The following is a 17,520-nucleotide window of genomic DNA, read 5'->3' as shown; positions in this document are numbered from 1 at the left end:
GAATATTTGAGATTTTGTTAGAGGTAAAAAAATATAAAGTCAACCATATACAGCACTACCGATAGCCCTTAGCAATGTGCCCAACATGCAATTCATGTTCAGTGTATGTTAGCCATCACCATTAGTGTCATATAATCTAACCGTCTCATTTTCTATGTGGGAAACTGGGCTCACTCATTTGTTTGTTCATTCAACAAATGTTTCCTGAGCCTCTCCCTATGCTCTGAGGAGGCACTATTCTAGGTTCTGGATAAAGTGCAGAGCAAAGTCCCTGAGTTTGCTGTCCTTTGTTGTGGGGTGGAGGAAACAAGTTAACAAATTAACATAAGTTGAGAGAGTGATAAACGATATGAAGGAAATAGAGTGATGTGTTAGTGCTACTGGGTGGGACACTACTTTAGATGGGGTGCTAACATTTAATAGGAGACCTCCTTGACAAGAAGGAGCCCAATATGCAAAGATCTAGGAAAAGGACTTTCCTAGCAAAGAGTACCACAAGGGCAAAGGTTCTGAGGTGGAAACAAGCTTCGCATGATGGAGTTGCATAAAGGCCATCAGTGTGGCTGACAGTGAGTGAGCAGGCAGGAAGGTGGTGGAAACTGAGTCTAGAGGGGTGAGTTGAGACAAGAACCTAGCTTTTCTGGTCGATTCCTCACTTCTATAGTTTGTATCTCACTTTGCCTGATTCTGGAGGGCCCTGATAGCTGTTTGCTAGCAGAACACAATGTTTTAAAAATCGCTTCCCTCACCCTGTCTGCCCCTGCTCCGAAGTTTAAACCTGTCCTTTAGGAAGCCAATTCTGAAGGAAACATAGTCCCTTGCCGCAGCCTGGGTTCTGCTTCTGGCGGCGGCACCCTCTGTGTTCTCAGAAACGCCGGCGAGAGCTGCTGACGGCCCAGTTGAAGAGCCAGCCCCTGGATGATTCCTGCTTTGCGCTCTGCCCTGACCTCTGGTGGATTCCGCCTGTTAAGACATAGACCAAGCTAGAATCTGGAAGTCATTGCTACCTATCCCCACCTGCCCGCATTTGGCTTCACTGTATTGTGAAGGCCTCTAGGACCTGTGGAGAGGCAGAATTTCAGATACTGCCATGGGGTGGCCGGATGGCTTTTGACCATCCAACACCTCTTGCCTTGGTACAAGAACCATTCTTTAGAGTTTGGCTGGCATCCATCCTGCCCATCCCCCAGGCACAATGGGCGGGCATAGGACCCAGCCTGACCAATGAGAGCACTCCATTCCTTTGGCCTCAGGGATTGGTTCAGAAAGAGCACATGACCCACACTGGGCAAATCAGGTCTTCTCTAAGAGTTCGTACGGGACGTTGGGAGAGAGGGCATTTCTCTTTCTCCTGGATCTAGTATTTTATTGATTCTTGTATATCTGGATTGGCAGTAGCCATCTCTTTGGCTACATGGAGAGAGGCTACCTGAGAATTAAATCAACACTGAGGAGGAAGGTGGGGTCTGGAAATTCAAAGGGAGCCATCATTTAAGCTCCTGCTTCTGGGTGTGCCTAGAGGGAGACAATAAATTCCTTTTTCTCTTAAGCTAGTTTCAGTTGAATTTCTCTCACTTGCACATGGAAGTCCCCTAATTGATACGACAGTCAATGCTTGCCCTTGTTATTATTAGCAGTAGATAATCACAAGTAAGTTTGAAGTAATTACACTGTGGCACTTTTCTTTATGACACTCACCACGTTTGTAATTTTATATAGCGATCAGTGTGACTATTTTGAAATGTTGGTCTCTCCCTCCATGAGCAGGGGTCACTTTTTTTTTCTCATTGCCCTAGCTCACTGACTGGTTGATAGTAAGTCCTCAATAAATATTTGTGGAATGAATAAATAGTTGTGTGGCAATGTTTACTGGTGTGAGAATGTAATTGCCATTATCTAGTACTATTGTGGAGAATCTAGGAGAATGCCCTTATTCTGAAGTGTTTATGGGTAAAGTGGGGTGATGCTTACAACTTAATTGGTTCAGCAAAAAAAGAAAAAGAGAAAAAAAAGAAGTATATGTATTGCAGAGAGAAAGCAAACATGGCAAAATGCTAATTAGTATTGAAATTAAGTGGTGGCTGCAGAGGTGTTCATACTATTCTTTCAACTTTTGTATGTTTAAAAATGATCATAATTAAAGTTAGGAAATGCAAAAAGATTACCATTATCTGGAGGGGCACTCATGTTTGCCCTGCTTTTAAGAAACTTCAGTTGAAAAACAAAATTCAACAGAGAAAATTGAATGATCTAATTGGCTTTCTTCAATGATTCATGAATTGAGCAGCACCCCAGCCAGTGAACAGAAAGGAGCTCCAAGGAGCTGTACAAAATGGAAGGCTTTTACAGGGAAAAGAGTGAATTGTTTCAGGCAACATCACCTTCCTTTAGGGGACAAAAGGTGTCTATCAGGTCGATTCTCTCCCTAGTGCTGCCTAGGAAATTCCAGACTGACTGTTTAAGATTGCATTCCTGTGAGAGGCTCAAACTGCAGTTAGGTTAGGCATTAAGTCTCAATTTGGTGACATGGGGCTTAGCACAAGTGACTCCATTTTGGATCTGTTGTCTCTTATTTAACACTTCCAATCCCCACATTACAGGACAAATACACCAGAGAAAGACCATTTGCATTACAGAACAGTTTTTCATTTTCCAGGGGAAAAACTTTACCTCAAGTCTTCTTCAAATAATAGCAATTAAAAAGATCCAATGAAGTGTACAGCTGTAGGGGAAACTGGACTTAGCCCTAGAGAGCAAATCTTCCCCTCCCTCCCTTCCTCCCTTCCCTTCTTTTCTTTCTTTATTGTCCTAAAATAGAAAAGTTTTTTTCCTTTTCAGATTATAAAGTCACTGTAAAAAAAAGTTCAGACAATAAGGAAAGGTGTAAAGGAGACAGTAAAAATTGCCCGCGATGTTACTACCTAAAAGTAATAGTAAAAATGGTGCAAGGTATTGTTCTAAGCACTGTACATCTGTTAACACATTTGAGCATCGCTAATAACCTGAGGGGGTAGTTCCGACTGTCATTTGTGTTTTACAGATGGGGAAGCTGAGGAAAAGAGGGATTAAGTAAATTTCTCAAGATCAAATTTTACCTCCGCTGAAGAGGGGTAAGAATTTGGATTTGAACTTAGGTTTCCTGACTCTAAAGCCTGTGCTCTTTACTGCTATCCTACACCGCTGTGCTGAGAAAGAGGCACTCTGGACTCTTTCATAATTATCCTTTTGTATGTATGTATGCATACTTGCTCACACATGTGCGCACACACACTGTAATCACATATGTGCACACACATGCCACAGACACACATGTGAGCACCCACATTTTCCAAACAATCATGTTATTTATGGTGCTTTATGACTTGCTTTTAAAATATATACAAAAGTAGGTAGAAGAGTCTGATGAACCCTGTGTACTTATCGCCCGGATTCAACAATGATCAACTCATGGCCAATCTTGTTTCATCTCTATTCCCAGTACTTTCCCTTCCCTATAGATCTTTTAACAAAATGATTTACTTTGAAATCATTTCAGACTTAAGGAAAATTGCCAGGATGGAGGATGCCTGAATACCCTTTATCTACGTTCACTAATTTTTAACATTTTGCCACATTTGCTTTATCGTTCTTTCTCTCTTGTTCTCTGTGTGTGTGTGTATGTATATGTACACATACACATAAAATTATTATTTTGGGGGCCATGTGATAGTAGGCTGCATGCCTTAAGACCTTTCCTTCTCCATACTTCAGTGCCCATTTCCTAAGAACAAAGATATTCTCTTAGGTAGTCACAGTAGAGTTATTAGATTCAGGAAAGTTAATTGATATAATACTTTTATTTATAGTCCATATTCCAGTTTTATCATTTGTCCCAGGAGTGTCCTTTATAACCTTTTTTTTTTTTGCCTCTAGTCCAAGGTCTAGTCCAGGATCACATATAGCATATAGTTGTCCTGTCTCTCTGGTCTTCTTTAACCTGGAACTGTTCCTTAGACTTTGATGATGTTGACATTTTGGAAGAATAGAGCCATTTATTTTATAGAATCCTCCTCAATTTTGGTATATCTGATATTTTCTATTGACTACATTTAGGTTATGTATTCCTGGCCAGAACACTCCTTGGGTGATATTGTGTCTGTCTTAGCATATCACATGTGGAGGTACACAATACCCACTGGTAATGCTAATTTTCATCTCTGAGTTAAGGTATTGTTGTTTCTCCATTTAATGACCTCCTTCAAAAAATTTAGCCACATATACTAGTTTTACTTATGAAGTGAGAAATGGCAGACCGACAACATTATTTTTCATGGTAGTGTCATCACCACCACAATCATCGCCATCATTATTGTCATCATCATCATCATCATCATCATCATCATCATCATGTTATCACCATCGCTGAAGGCTTGTTGTTATGTCAGGCACTGAGCTAAATGTTTTACCTGCTTTTATTCTCCCAGCCAACCTTTGAATAAGAGGAAAGTGTGGCTAACAGAGATTAACTTGTCAAAGGCTGAGTGGAGTTTCACACCTGGCTGACTGACTCCAGAGCCTGTACTCTTAATCATGCACCACTGTTTGTTTATCCAGTTCTCTAGCCTTGTGTGTTTTAGTTATTTCTCAGTCTTAACTTTTTATGAACAATGCTGCCATGAACATCTCAGAATAAACATTTTTATGAGTCCTCAAAATCTCAGCCCTTAGACCCCAGGACTTCATTTCTTCCTGAAATATTAACAAGGCAGATATTCTTAGTAAGTAAATAGGAAAAAAGAAACTCTGCAATGCTTCTTCCTGTAAAGTCACGTTGACTGAGAGTTGGAAGGAAGTTTTCTGGTTGATAGATTGTTCTATTCTTGGCTAGAATCTTCTCTAACAATGACTTAGTAACAGAAATGATTACAATAGTAATAACAGTGCCACCTCCCGCCCCCCGTGTGTCAAACACTGGGCCACACCTTTTTCTTTTGTGATTTTCTCTTTTTTTGAGGAAGATCAGCCCTGAGCTAACATCTGTTGCCAATCCTCCTCTTTTTGCTGAGGAAGACTGGCCCTGAGCTAACGTCCGTGCCCATCTTCCTCTACTTTATATGTGGGACGCCTACCACAGCTTGGCTTGCCAAGCAGCGCCATGTCCGCACCCGGGATCCGAACCGGGGGACCCTGGGCCACCAAAGCAGATCGTGCGCACTTAACCACCGCGCCACTGGGCCGGCCCCTCCTTTGTGATTTTCTTAATCTTTATAATAACCCTGTGAGGTAGGCATTAGCGCCCTATGTTCAGATGAGAGTAAACATTCTGTGGCATCCCTGACAGATGGACATAGCCTCTGCTTACACAAATCTATGAATGGGGAACAGGACCACTTATGGATCACCCTAATTGCTTACTTACTACTGTAAGTGAGAATTCACATAAAATCACCATACAATTCACCCTAGAATTCACTAAATCTTTTTTTCACATTTACACTGTTTAAATAATAACGATGAACATAGCTGCCATTATTGAGTGTTTGCAAGGGACCAGCCTTTGTTCTCAGTGCAGTTCTCACAGGTGTTACCGCATTCATGCACAACAATCTTGTGACTGAGGTGTGTGTATTATTTCCTCCATTTTATCTATGAGGTGACTGAGGCCTGTAGCTATTAAGACCAAAACAGTCCCATCTCATCTGCATGTCTTTACCTGGTGGCTTTAGAACACAACCTCCTTAGAAAGATGCCTGAGGGCAGGAGAGTGAAGCTGGTCGGTGGGGTCATCCTAGAAAACGACAATTTAGAAGGACAGAAAGCAGCTGACCAGATTCCTTTCCAAAAGCTTTTCAAAGTTTTCAGTTTCATACAGTATGTGTGTGCATTGGAACAAGGAAAATTTAGGTGGCAGTCTAGCAAGCATTAATTATTATATCAACAAATGTATCTATTACCATCTATTGATATTAAAGGGGCTTACTATTAAAAGCTAGCGGGGACAGCTTGCTGTGTGCAAGTTTACTTTAGAGTCTATTCTACGTACTCGTTTGTTCTGGGTTGCATTGTGTGCCCCAAAAAGATATGTGGAAGTCTTAACTCCTGGTGCATGGGAATGTGACCTCATTTGGAGTTAAGAGCTTTGCAGATGTAATTAAGTTAAGATGAAGTTATTAGGGTGGACCCTAATCCAACATGACAAGTGTCCTTATAAGAAAAGAGAAGAGCCGTGTGAAGACAGACACACACAGGCAGAGCACCACAGGACAACAGAGGCAGAAATTCGAGCAACGCAGCTGCGAGCCAAGGAACACCAAGGGTTGACGCCACTACCAGAAACTAGGAAGACGCAAGGAAGGATTCTATTTAAAGTCTCAGAGAGAGCATGGCTCTGCTGACACCTTGATTGCAGAGAGTCTAGCAACCAGAACTGTGGGGAAATATAATTCTGTTGTTTTAAGGCCCCTAGGTTTGGTACTTTGTTGCCTCAGCCCTAGGAAACCAATACAACCTCCATTCTCTTCCAGGGGTTGATCAGTTATCCTAAAGATGGGAAGCCCATTCAGTTGTGTACATACTTTCCTTTTGTTCGTTCCCTCTGAGGTTTTCAAACTTCAGTGTGTGTAAAAAAAGTATGTATGTATGTATTCTATAGGCGGTGTAGAGGATTTTTGTGGATAATTTTGACTGTCTGCAATTTTTTTCTTATTTGATCATTTTGAATGTCACCCGTAAATTTCTTTGTATTGTGTTTCTCTTTACTTTCTCTCCCTTGGGCAAAATCCTTCCAGTTTTTCTTGGAATATTTTCCTAGACCCCTTGCCAACCTAATGTGTTGTCCTTTGAATATGTTACAGTGGATCAGAGTCTCTCTTAAAATGTGGTTCTCAGTATAATGATTACAGTGGGGCTGTTACTGTCCCTTCCTTGGATATGGACACCATCTTTCTATTAGTGAATCTGACTTTGCTTTTTTGTTTGTTTGTTTGTTTTTTAAAGCAGCCACACAGCAGTTATTTAATTGAAACCACATCTTTTTTTTTTTTTTAATGTATAGCTCCGAAACCAGATTTACCTCATTCTATACCTTGTTAAAAACACCTAAATAGAGGTGTTTTAAGACACCTAAATATAGGGTGTTACTTTGCTCCTATTAAATTTTATTTAATGTGTAACTAGTAGATACGTAAGTCCTGGAGCCCTAATACACAACACAATGATTATAGTCAACAAAACTCTATTATAAAATTAAATTTGCTAAGAGACTAGATCTTAGTTGTTCCCAACACCAGAAAAAATGATAATTATATGACATGATAGAGGTGTTCGCTAACGCTACAGTGGCAATCATATTGCAATAGAAATGTATCAGATCAATATCTTCTTGTACACTTTAAACTTACAAAATGTTGTATCTGAAATATATCTCAACCTCAAAAATCTAAAATAATGCTTTCATTTTGTTTTCTCTTTTTCTCCTCCAGCTGGTTGAAATAGTCTTGGTTTTGTGAGAGAAATCTCCCACTTACGGGTATCATCTCCAGATTTAATAAGTAAGTTTGCCTTTTAAAAATATTCATTAATCTTGACTTTCTTCCTTTAGCTTTGTGCCCTGTATTTGCTTTTAAGTTTGCCTAAGTGCTCACTCTTCCATCTATTTGTGTGGTTCTTGCAGGAGTTTCATGTGTTATGTTACTTTCTTTAGATGTTGCCTTCTCTTTCTCTCTCTTTAGGAGAATCTGAATTTTTTTAGTCAGAATGTTATTAAGACAGACTTAATGCCTTTGGATTGTACCAATCTTTTAACAATAACAATGTAATAGTAATATATTTATGTGGAGGGGATTGATAATAGAATTTGTTAGTAATTATTGGGTTTCTTCCTATGTTCTAGGCATTCTCATTTAAGAAAAATGATTTATTGAGGGGAAAGTCATATATCATAAAATGAACCATTTTAAAGTGAACAATTCAGTGGCATTAAGTGAATTCATAATGTTGTGCAGCTACCATCTCTATCTAGTTCCAAAACATTTTCATCACTCCAAAGTAAAACCCTTTACCCGTTAAGCATTTTCTCCTGCTCTCCTCTCCCCGCAGCCACTGGCATCCACCAATCTATGTTCTGTCTCTATGGCTTTATCTATTCTGGATATTTCATATAATTGAAATAATACAATATGTGAATTTTTGCATCTGGCTTCTTTCACTTAGCAGGGTTTTAGGTTCATCTATGCTGCAGTGTGTATCAGCACTTTGCTCCATTTTATGGCTGAATAATATTCCATTGTGTGTTTGTTTGTTCAGTCACCTGTTGATGATCATTCGTGCTGTTTTCACTTTTTGGCTGTTGTGAAGTGCTGCTATGAACATGAGCGTGTATGTACTTCTTTTAGCATTATCTTATAAACTATGCCTTTTAGGATTTGGAAAATACAATCACTATTTTTCTAGAAAAACTTTATTTGGGTGACTGTGTAATTCGTAAGTGGAATGAGACCTACACAAAAGGTTTTTGCATTTTGTAGGGCTTGCTCTCTCCTGGATTATGTTCCAATTTCTGGGACATTTTTCAAGATAAGTGAGTACATCACCATTGTTATCATCATCCTGATGTGGTGATGATAGCTATCATTTGAGAGCCTATTGTATAGTAGATGCTATTGTTATCCCCATTTCACAGGTGGAGAAACTGAGGCTTATAAAAGTTAAGCACCTTTTCCAAGTTATGCACTAGTAGTAGAGCTGGAACTAAAACCCAGATCTTTGCAACTGTAAAACTTGAGGTATGTGACAATTAAGGGCCTGAGTTTCCCATCTTTCTGTGAAGTTGATTTTTTTCTAATTTCAGAGAATAGCTACTGACCATCAATAATAATAAACCATCAATCAGTGAGTGCTGAAATCAATTTAGCAGGTTGCAAACCTCATTAAAACTGAAATTGAGTGGAATAGGATGAAAAATACGTAGCAAGGGTATTGTTTTATGAAACTTCCATTTTGGTTATGTATGTATGTGGAGCTGAGTCTGCCATATCGTTTGAAGCAACAAGCCCAAATATAAAAAGACAGCATGGTAAGAACTGCAGAGCAGAAAGGTAGGGAGAGTCTAGGTACTAGTTGACATTGCTAAGCCTCTGCACTAGTCCTGAAATTGTCAGAAAGAGAATTAAATTGTGAAATTGTGCAAGCTGCTGTTAGACATTCGTTGCCACTTGTCACTGAAAGCAATTCTAAGCTGTACAGTGCTCTAAAAATAGGCTTGTTGAGTTGAAAGTATTGATGAATTCAAGGAGGTGACAATCTAGTTGGGGACATAAGCTATATTCATTAGAAGATAACTAACAATGCAAGACTATGTGTACCGAGTGTCGAGTGAATAACCCAGCTTGATGGACCTATCAGGAAGGTCTTCACAGAAGAGATAAAATGTGAACTGATCCTTGAAGGTTGTTAATAGGAGAGGTGTGGATATAACAATTAGTTGTGCAAAAAAAGTCACTTTAGGGTCCAGCCCAGTGGCATAGTGGTTAAGTTTGTGAGCTCCGCTTCAGCGGCCCAGGGTACACAGGTTCGGATCCCAGATGCAGACCTAACATCACTCGTCAAGCCTCACTCTGGCAGCATCCCACATAAAATAGAGGAAGATGGGCACAGATGTTAGCTCAGCAGTGATCTTCCTCAAGCAAAAAGAGGAAGATTGGCAACAGATGTTAGCTCAGGGCCACTCTTCCTCACCACCAACAAACAAACAAACAAACAAACAAAATCCCCCTTCCTCACACACAAAAGTCACTTTAGTTTTTGATAGCTCAACTTGGTCTCATTTTTGAGACTCCATTCTGCTTGATAGCAGGAAATATAATATTAGTTCACTCTAGCTGTACTAAGTCAAGTCAGTATTTTCTGTTTTCCTTCCTTGCCTCCAGAGGACATGCAAGTTCTGAAGGGCTCATGTAGTGTCATGGAGTTAGAGTAGGGGGCATTTGATCCCATGTTGGTGAGTATTGACAGTGAGGTATTCATCCATCTGATTTGTCACTCCTTCTCTGATGGCTTCTGCTGAGCTGTTTGTATTATATTTGGTCCCTAGCCAGATGGTTTGTGGTGGTCAAGAGTGACGTTTGCCAAATATGTTCAGGTCTTACCCCTTCTGGGCACAAGGAGGATTACACTTATTCCTCTATGATTGGGTTGGTAATATGACTATTTCTCTGTGGATGCGATATGTGCAACTTATAGACTAAGCATTTGGTTACTGGTCTGATACTCTTGAGAGTTCTTTCTCTCTGCACAGCAAATGGCAATGTTCAGGATGGTTGCTACCCCATCAGCTTGGGTCCCTGAGGGACTACAATACACAGAACTCTACTGTCCACCTGTGATGTACATGTAACATGAACTGAAATACTCCTTTGTTGTTTTAAGCCACTGAGATTTTGGAGTTGTTTCTTATTGCAGCATAACTTAACCTATCCTGACTGATGTGATATCTATACTACATATCACTGTGATGTTCACTTATTCCTGTTACAAGGCCTCTTCAGATTTGCTGCCTCCTTTTATCTCTTTCCTAATTTTTTTTTGATGGTGAAAATTCATTCTGAGCTAACATGTGTTGCCAATCTTCCTCTTATTTTTTTTTTTTTGCCTTGAGGTAGATGAGCCCTGAGCTAACATCTGTGCTAGTCTTTCTCCATTTTGCAAGTGGGTCACTGCCACAGCATGGCTGACTAGTGGTGTAGGTCCATGCCTGGAATCTGAACCCACGAACTCCATGATGCTGAAGTGGAGCATGCTGAACCCAACCACTATGCCATGGAGCCAGCCCCTCTTTCCTAAATTTTATGTCCTTCTAGAAGGCATGAGAAAGTTCTCCTTCCTCCCATACCGCCCCTGCAACTGTCTATAGTCTACTGCTCTCATGTCATGGTAGTATGCACAGTACTGCAAAACCACAGTCTCCCATGATTCCAGGCATAAAGTGGGGCATAGGTATTTTCTACTCCCAAATTCCTAGGCCTTATGTGGTGTGTGTGTGTGTGTATGTGTTTGTGTGTATATGTGTGTGTATGTGTCTGTCTGTCTGTCTGCGTATCATTCCTTCACTTTTGGACTACACTGAATGCAGGTTTCCTTCCCAGAGATGAGGAAACTGAGGCTTGTGAAGCTTAATGCCTCATCCAAGTCATTCACCAATAAGTGAAGACCTGGGAATAAAAGCTCTTCAGAAGCATCCACATCTCTTGCATCCTTTCAATCTCTTCTGCCTAGAGCCCCGACAAGTTTTTTCCCTCTCATTATGTCAGTAAAAAAAGTAGCTAAGCAATTTTTTTTCCTGTAAAACACTTGTTTATGTAGGACTTTTGCTTTTGGAAATTTAAAGGTGACCTTTATCTCTCTTCATGTTTTTTCTGTGTTCACCCTTTTTCAAGAGAGTGAAGACCAAGGTCTTGTTTAAACAGAAGGGTGATCAAGGTGGAGAATATCACCTCTGACAAAGAGAAACAAAAATAAAACAAAATATTTCACTGATTAAGTCTTCAAAATTTTATCTTGCCATCAAAGAACGGATCGAATGATCTGTCCTGCTTGGTCAGATCTTGGCCCTCCTCCTACCTCACTGGTTGTTCCGTCTCAGTCTCTTTTGTAGTTCCCCCACAGCTCCCCAACCTCTCATTGGAGTGCCTCAGGCTCAGTCTTTGACCCTCTTATCAATCTCTACTCCTCCTCTAGGGGTGCTTGTCTATCTCATAGCTTCAGACACTTCCATATGCTGTCAACACTCAAATTTGTATCTCTTGCTCAGTACCTTGAACTCCTGTATCTGGCATCCTCTCTTTGCTGTCTAACAGTCTTCTCAAACCCAACATGTCCAAAACGAACTTTTGAGCTTCCTCCCACAAACTTGCTCCACTTGCGTCTTCCCTAATCTTCCAGTTGCTTAGGCCTTTGGTACCATCCTTGATTTCTTTCTTTATCTCAAACCCCACATCCAAAGCATCAGCAAATCTTGTTGGTACGACCTTCAAAATATATCCAGAATCTGACCACTTCTCACTACTTCTGCTGCTACCACCTTAGTCCAAGCTTCTGTAATCTCTATCCTGCATTATTGCAGAAACCTACCAATTGGTCTCTGTGCTTGCATTCTTGCTTACCCCAATAGTCTATTCTCGAACAGTAATCAGAGTCATCCTGTTAAAACATGTAAGTTAGATCATGCCACTCTTCTGCTTAAAAACCTCCATTGACTTCCCATCTGACTCAAAATAAAGCTGAAGTTTTTACAGCAGTATAGAAGGCTTATTTAATTTTCACCCCTATTACCTGGCTGACCTTATTTCCCTTGACTCTTCTGCTTGATCATTCTGCTCCAGACACATAAACATCCTCTCTTTTCCTCAAAGTGCCTGTCATACCTGGAATGCTCCTGTCAGAAATCTGCGTGTCTCACTTCCTCCTTTCCCACAAGTCTTTGCTCAAATGAGACCTACTTTGACCTTCCCACTTAAAATTGCAAACCCTGCAGCTGGCTCACTGGTGTAGTGGTTAAGTTTGCGAGCTCTGCTTCAGCGGCCCAGGGTTTGCTGTTTGGATCACGGGCACGGACCTGCACACCACTCGTCAGGCCACACTGTGGCAGCATCCCACATACAAAAAAAATAGAGGAAGATGGGCAACAGATGCTAGCTCAGGGTCAACCTTCCTCACACACACACACACACACACACACAGACAAAAATTGCAAACCCTTCCCTATTGCCCCCATTGCTCCTATCTGTTCTATTATTTCCCATAGCATTTATCACCATCTAACATACCATATTATGTTTATTGTTTATTGCCTGTCTCCCCTGAATAGAATGCAAGCTCCATGAAAGCAGGTAATTTGTCTGTTTTGTTCACTGATGAATCTATAGCACTTAGAACCCTGCTTAGCACGTAGTAGATGGTTAATAACCATTGTAGAATGAATAAGTGAATCAGTTTATCATTGCTCTTCTCTGATGTTGTTGTTATTATTATTATTATTTAAAACCCTTTTGCTTGGTAGAGGGAGAGGTAGGTTCAAAATGGGAATTTTCCTGGGGACTTAAATAAAACAGTGGTAAAAGAAGATATGTTTGGACTCTTCCAGATGTCTTCAAATCAGACCAGGCACCCATAGGCCTACCATGCTTACTCTTTGCATCTACATGAAAGAAGGTGGTCCTGCTGGTGCATGATGGAGAGAAAGAGAACTCTCTTACCTGTGCTTTGTTGCATGATTGTGGTTCTCACTCTCCAGACATTCCTGGGTCTGTGACAATAACTAAAATATAGGAAGGAGTGATATTTAAAATATTTAAGAGCTGGTACCATAGGCACTGATCAGTCAGATTGGCCACCTGCTGCATACAACTGATGTGGTTCTATTGGTGCATGTCACTGAGCATCAGCCCTGAACTTAAGTATAGATAGTAGCTGCTTTGCTCACTGTTTTGTCAATTTTTTTACAAGTCGGGGAGAGGGTTTGCTGACAAAGACAGAAACTCTGAGCATCACATATCTGTCCTTAAAGAACAAGAAGATCTGCCAATTCTACGTGAGCTTTTGAGGTATTTTCTTGTGGAGACCCTATATTTTCATGAACCCAATTTTGAAAAATCTATGTTAAGTTTAAGTCTTAATATCTATTGAAATTATAGGAGCTATGGATACAAAAGGCTAGATTTAAAAGGAATAGAACTTAAAAACATCATGTAAAAGGACAAAGTAGCCCCAAATCCCACAAATCTTTATATCACATAGCAACTTGCGAGTACTTCCACTATAAGATACAGCATGTTCAGAGTACAAGTAGAAAATGACAATAAAAATAACTTGTCAAAGTTAACACTTTGTCCGGTTGAGAGTGTCTCAGAATTCATGAGCAAGAGGCCCTGAAATACAGTGAAAAAAATTAAAACCTCACTTTCTTGCCTAACCTTCTCTGCTAGGTTCATTCTAGTGGAAATGTAAAAACTGGCCCTCCATCATGAGGGGGCTTCTGTTTCCTCACAATCAGTGAGCTAGAACAGTGCTTCACAAACTTCAGTGAGCATGCATGTCACCTGCGTGTTTATTGAATGCAGAATCTAACTCAGTAGGTCTAAGGCCTGAGATTCTGCGTTTGTATCAAGTTCTCAGGTGATGCCATGCGGCTTGCTGTTCTGTTGACCACACTTTGAGTAGCAAGGAGAGGACTCTGTTTAAAATCTCTGTCTTGGGGCTTTTTTTCTCAGTTTTCTAGACTGGGGAGAGCTCCCACCTCCTGTCATATCCATTGCATCAAACTTTGATATAATCCTCTATTGTCTTTTTCCTCCCACTTTATATATGACTTATGTTTTTGGTTTTTCCTTCTCCCCTCTTCTGGCTGTCATGAGCTGGGATTGTGCCACTGAAAAAAGGTGGCACATATAATTCATTGCAATAATGCAATCTTTCATTGTAGTGCAATTAACAGTGGACATGTCTGGTTTTACTCTGGGACAACAGCATGGAAGGAGCTACTTAAATCAGTGAAAAATATAATTCATACAGGGTTGCTTTGTTGAATAAAATACCATTGTGGGTGGCAGATGTGTGTGTTACGCCAGACAATAACGACTGTAACAATAGTTCCCAGTGTTGATTTGCTGGCTGTCACCCATGCTGATTTCTGTCTGCCAGTGAAGTGTGTTAGGAGGAATAATGAGAATCATTACACTCCTCAAAGATCCACTTTTTTTATAGCACTGAGAAAGGTCTTGGAAGTCCGAGTAGGGATAGTAGCTAAACATAGTAGCTAGGGACCTTGAGTTGATCATCAAAGCTCCCATTAGTGCAAGAGGTGGAAGTTTTCTTAATAGAAATTACTGTAAATGGATATAGGAGTCGTGGGGGCAATCGACTAACCAAGGCTTAAGCATGTTTGCAGAAAGGAAAAGCCACAATACAGCATGCCTTCCCCCATTAGCCCTAAACAGAAGTGAGTGGCAATTGCTGGCAATCCATCTTGGACCAAGAATAGAGCTCTTTAGGATGTTGAATTACATGGAAATTGTAATGAGGATACTAATGCTCATTGAACCTAGTACACCATATCTTTTATATGAGTTGGGTTATTTTCCAAGAAATCATATTTTACTTATCTTGAACCCTCTATGGTTGAACCAACTTGGTGAAATGCCTTGGTGGGAAACTGTCTTCTAGAGTTCCTTGGAGAATGCTATTCTGTTACTCTTTCTATTGCTGAGTTTGACACGTGACTCTGCTTGATGGCCTGGTTTTTAAAAAATGTAAGTGATAGTGTCATCCATTGGTGTCTCAGCAGCCTTCTGATGGAGAAGAAAATGGAATTTACTTTTAGGAAATGAACTTCATGAAGCTCCATACTCAAATGTGGCTCCCAGGCTCCACAGGTTATGTCTGTCACTCAGCAGAGAGCCAGGTTCTCTGATTCTTGTCATTATTGGGAAGAGTAATCTTGGTGGAGTTCTATAGTTTTGCAGACCAAGAGTCACATCTCTCTTGAAAATGGGGAAATTATACCTACCATGTTCCCCTAGCTTTGAGGATTAGGCATCTTCATTTTTGAAAAGCAGGGACCTGGTTTTGGTACAAAACATTCCTTTGGCATTGCCCCATCAAAATACTGTATTTTGAATACCCAGACCTTTTTCACCACCATTAAAAAATCGCATCTCCAAACCAATAACCCTGCATTGACTAGCAGGCTCCATGCATTGGGCCCTATACAACTTGAATTCCTTCAATATTTGTAATTAGAATCCAGATGTGGCAGACCTCCTGTGGACAGATGGTGCTCATGCTATTCCCTAAGGTCTTTGGTGAACCCCCAGCTCCAGGACACATTAACAAGAATGGACTTTTTGCTGAAGGTTTCATGAGGAAACAGGGAAGGTGATTTGCATCTTGGACCACATAGTAGAGAACTAGTAAAGCTCTCATCCCTGTTCTGTCCTCTGTCAGTGACTTTGTCATTCCCCCTTCTTAGTCCAAGCAACCTCTGAAGACTCCTTTATTATCCAGGCTATTCAGCTTGTGTCCCCAATTTATAGACCCCTTCAGCAAAACCAAACCCTGGAATTAGCCTCAAAGTGGTTATCAAATGCCTCTTGGAGGCCTCCTCCCCCATCAAAGCTTCTAATTTAGTTATTCACCCAATTAAAAAATTTTGGGTTGCTGAGTCCTTCTGCTGAGTAAAGAAGATTTTTCCCCATGTTGTTACATAAGGTATACCCTGCCTAAATGCCGAAAATGACTGTGAACCATTACGAGGTTCAGATATTTGTGAAGATATACATGAGTAGTTAATCACAGTCTACCACCAGACATCATTCAGTTTGTTACTGATTATCCTATTGCCTTCTGGCTCTTCTTTTAAGAGTCCTTCAACCACTCCAAGTAGAAGTTTTGTGTTCACTTCACCATTCTTCAACCTCTTGGCAGCCCCCTTCTTGGACTCCTGCTGAGCCCCGGCCAGCTTGCTTTGTTCTTCCTAGAAGCACCCTCCCAGATTCTCTCCCTCTCTGGGATTTCTTCACCCTCCGTGTTGCAGTTACACTTGAAAGGTGTTGATGATTGATAATGTTGTAATGTGTCATGGCTGCAGGGCTATTTGCATTTTAATGGGACTCTTGGATGTGCACCTAGTCTGAACCTCAAGGAATGACTCCTACTTGAGGACAATTTCAGTCTTGGGGCAGGCAATGAGGCCAGCATTTGGCTGTATATAACCAGCATTGTCCATGGATGCCCCTACTCCTGGGTGAAGGCTAGATGCACTTTTTCAGATGGGTAGGTAAGTTGGAAGGCAAGTGTAGACTGAAAAACACACTTGACATTACAAAATAATTCTGTATTTGATGGCTTATATGAACTGCTCCATAACATAGGTTACCAATATAGTCACATCTCTTTGACTATATTGCTCACTGTTATATCCCTGGTGTTTTTTTTAAACCACTTTATTGAAATATGATTGACATACAAAAAGCAGTATGTGCTTAATGACATACAACTCGATGAATTTGGAGATAAATATACACCTATGAAACCATCACCACAATCAATGCCATACATGTATCTATCACCTCCAAGAGTTTCCTCCCACCATCTTTATTAGTTATTTATTTTTGTGATTAGAACACTTAACATAAGAGCTACCCTCTTGGCAAAATTTAAAATATACAATACATTGTTAACTACCGGCCCAGTGCGCACAAAGAAGTTAAGTTACTTGCTCAAGGTTTCACACTTTAGTAGTGGGGCATAATGATTAAAATTCAGGCTGCATGCCTTCAGAGCGTGTGTGCTTAAACTCTCCGTAACTGCTCTCACAGCAGTCTTACGAGGTAGGTAGCAGGGTTGGTTCATTTAACAGATGAGTAAACAGAGATTTGGACACCTTCAGATGATTTTAAAGCACTCTATACCACAGCGGTCTGCTCTTTGACATCATGGAAGAGTTATATGACTGATTTATACTTCTGGTGGCGAGGAACCCAGAGGCCG

The 17,520-nt window shown here is 40.5% G+C and overlaps 1 long non-coding RNA gene across 4 annotated transcripts in view; it reads left to right on the top strand.

The window, feature by feature from the left end:
* The window catches only part of LOC139075259 (uncharacterized), a 427,158-nt gene that overhangs the window by 40,552 nt on the left and 369,086 nt on the right, over positions 1–17,520 (top strand). For all 4 annotated transcript variants that reach the window (XR_011525464.1, XR_011525463.1, XR_011525465.1 and 1 more), the window contains exon 2: positions 7,461–7,529. This is a non-coding gene — a long non-coding RNA (uncharacterized lncRNA). The remainder of the gene's footprint in view (positions 1–7,460; positions 7,530–17,520) is intronic.

This window comes from Equus przewalskii, chromosome 13 (genome assembly GCF_037783145.1).
Source record: "Equus przewalskii isolate Varuska chromosome 13, EquPr2, whole genome shotgun sequence".
Lineage (NCBI taxonomy): Eukaryota > Metazoa > Chordata > Mammalia > Perissodactyla > Equidae > Equus > Equus przewalskii.
The sequence above is the reverse complement of the archived record's forward strand: the minus strand, read 5'-3'. Positions and strand labels throughout refer to the sequence as shown.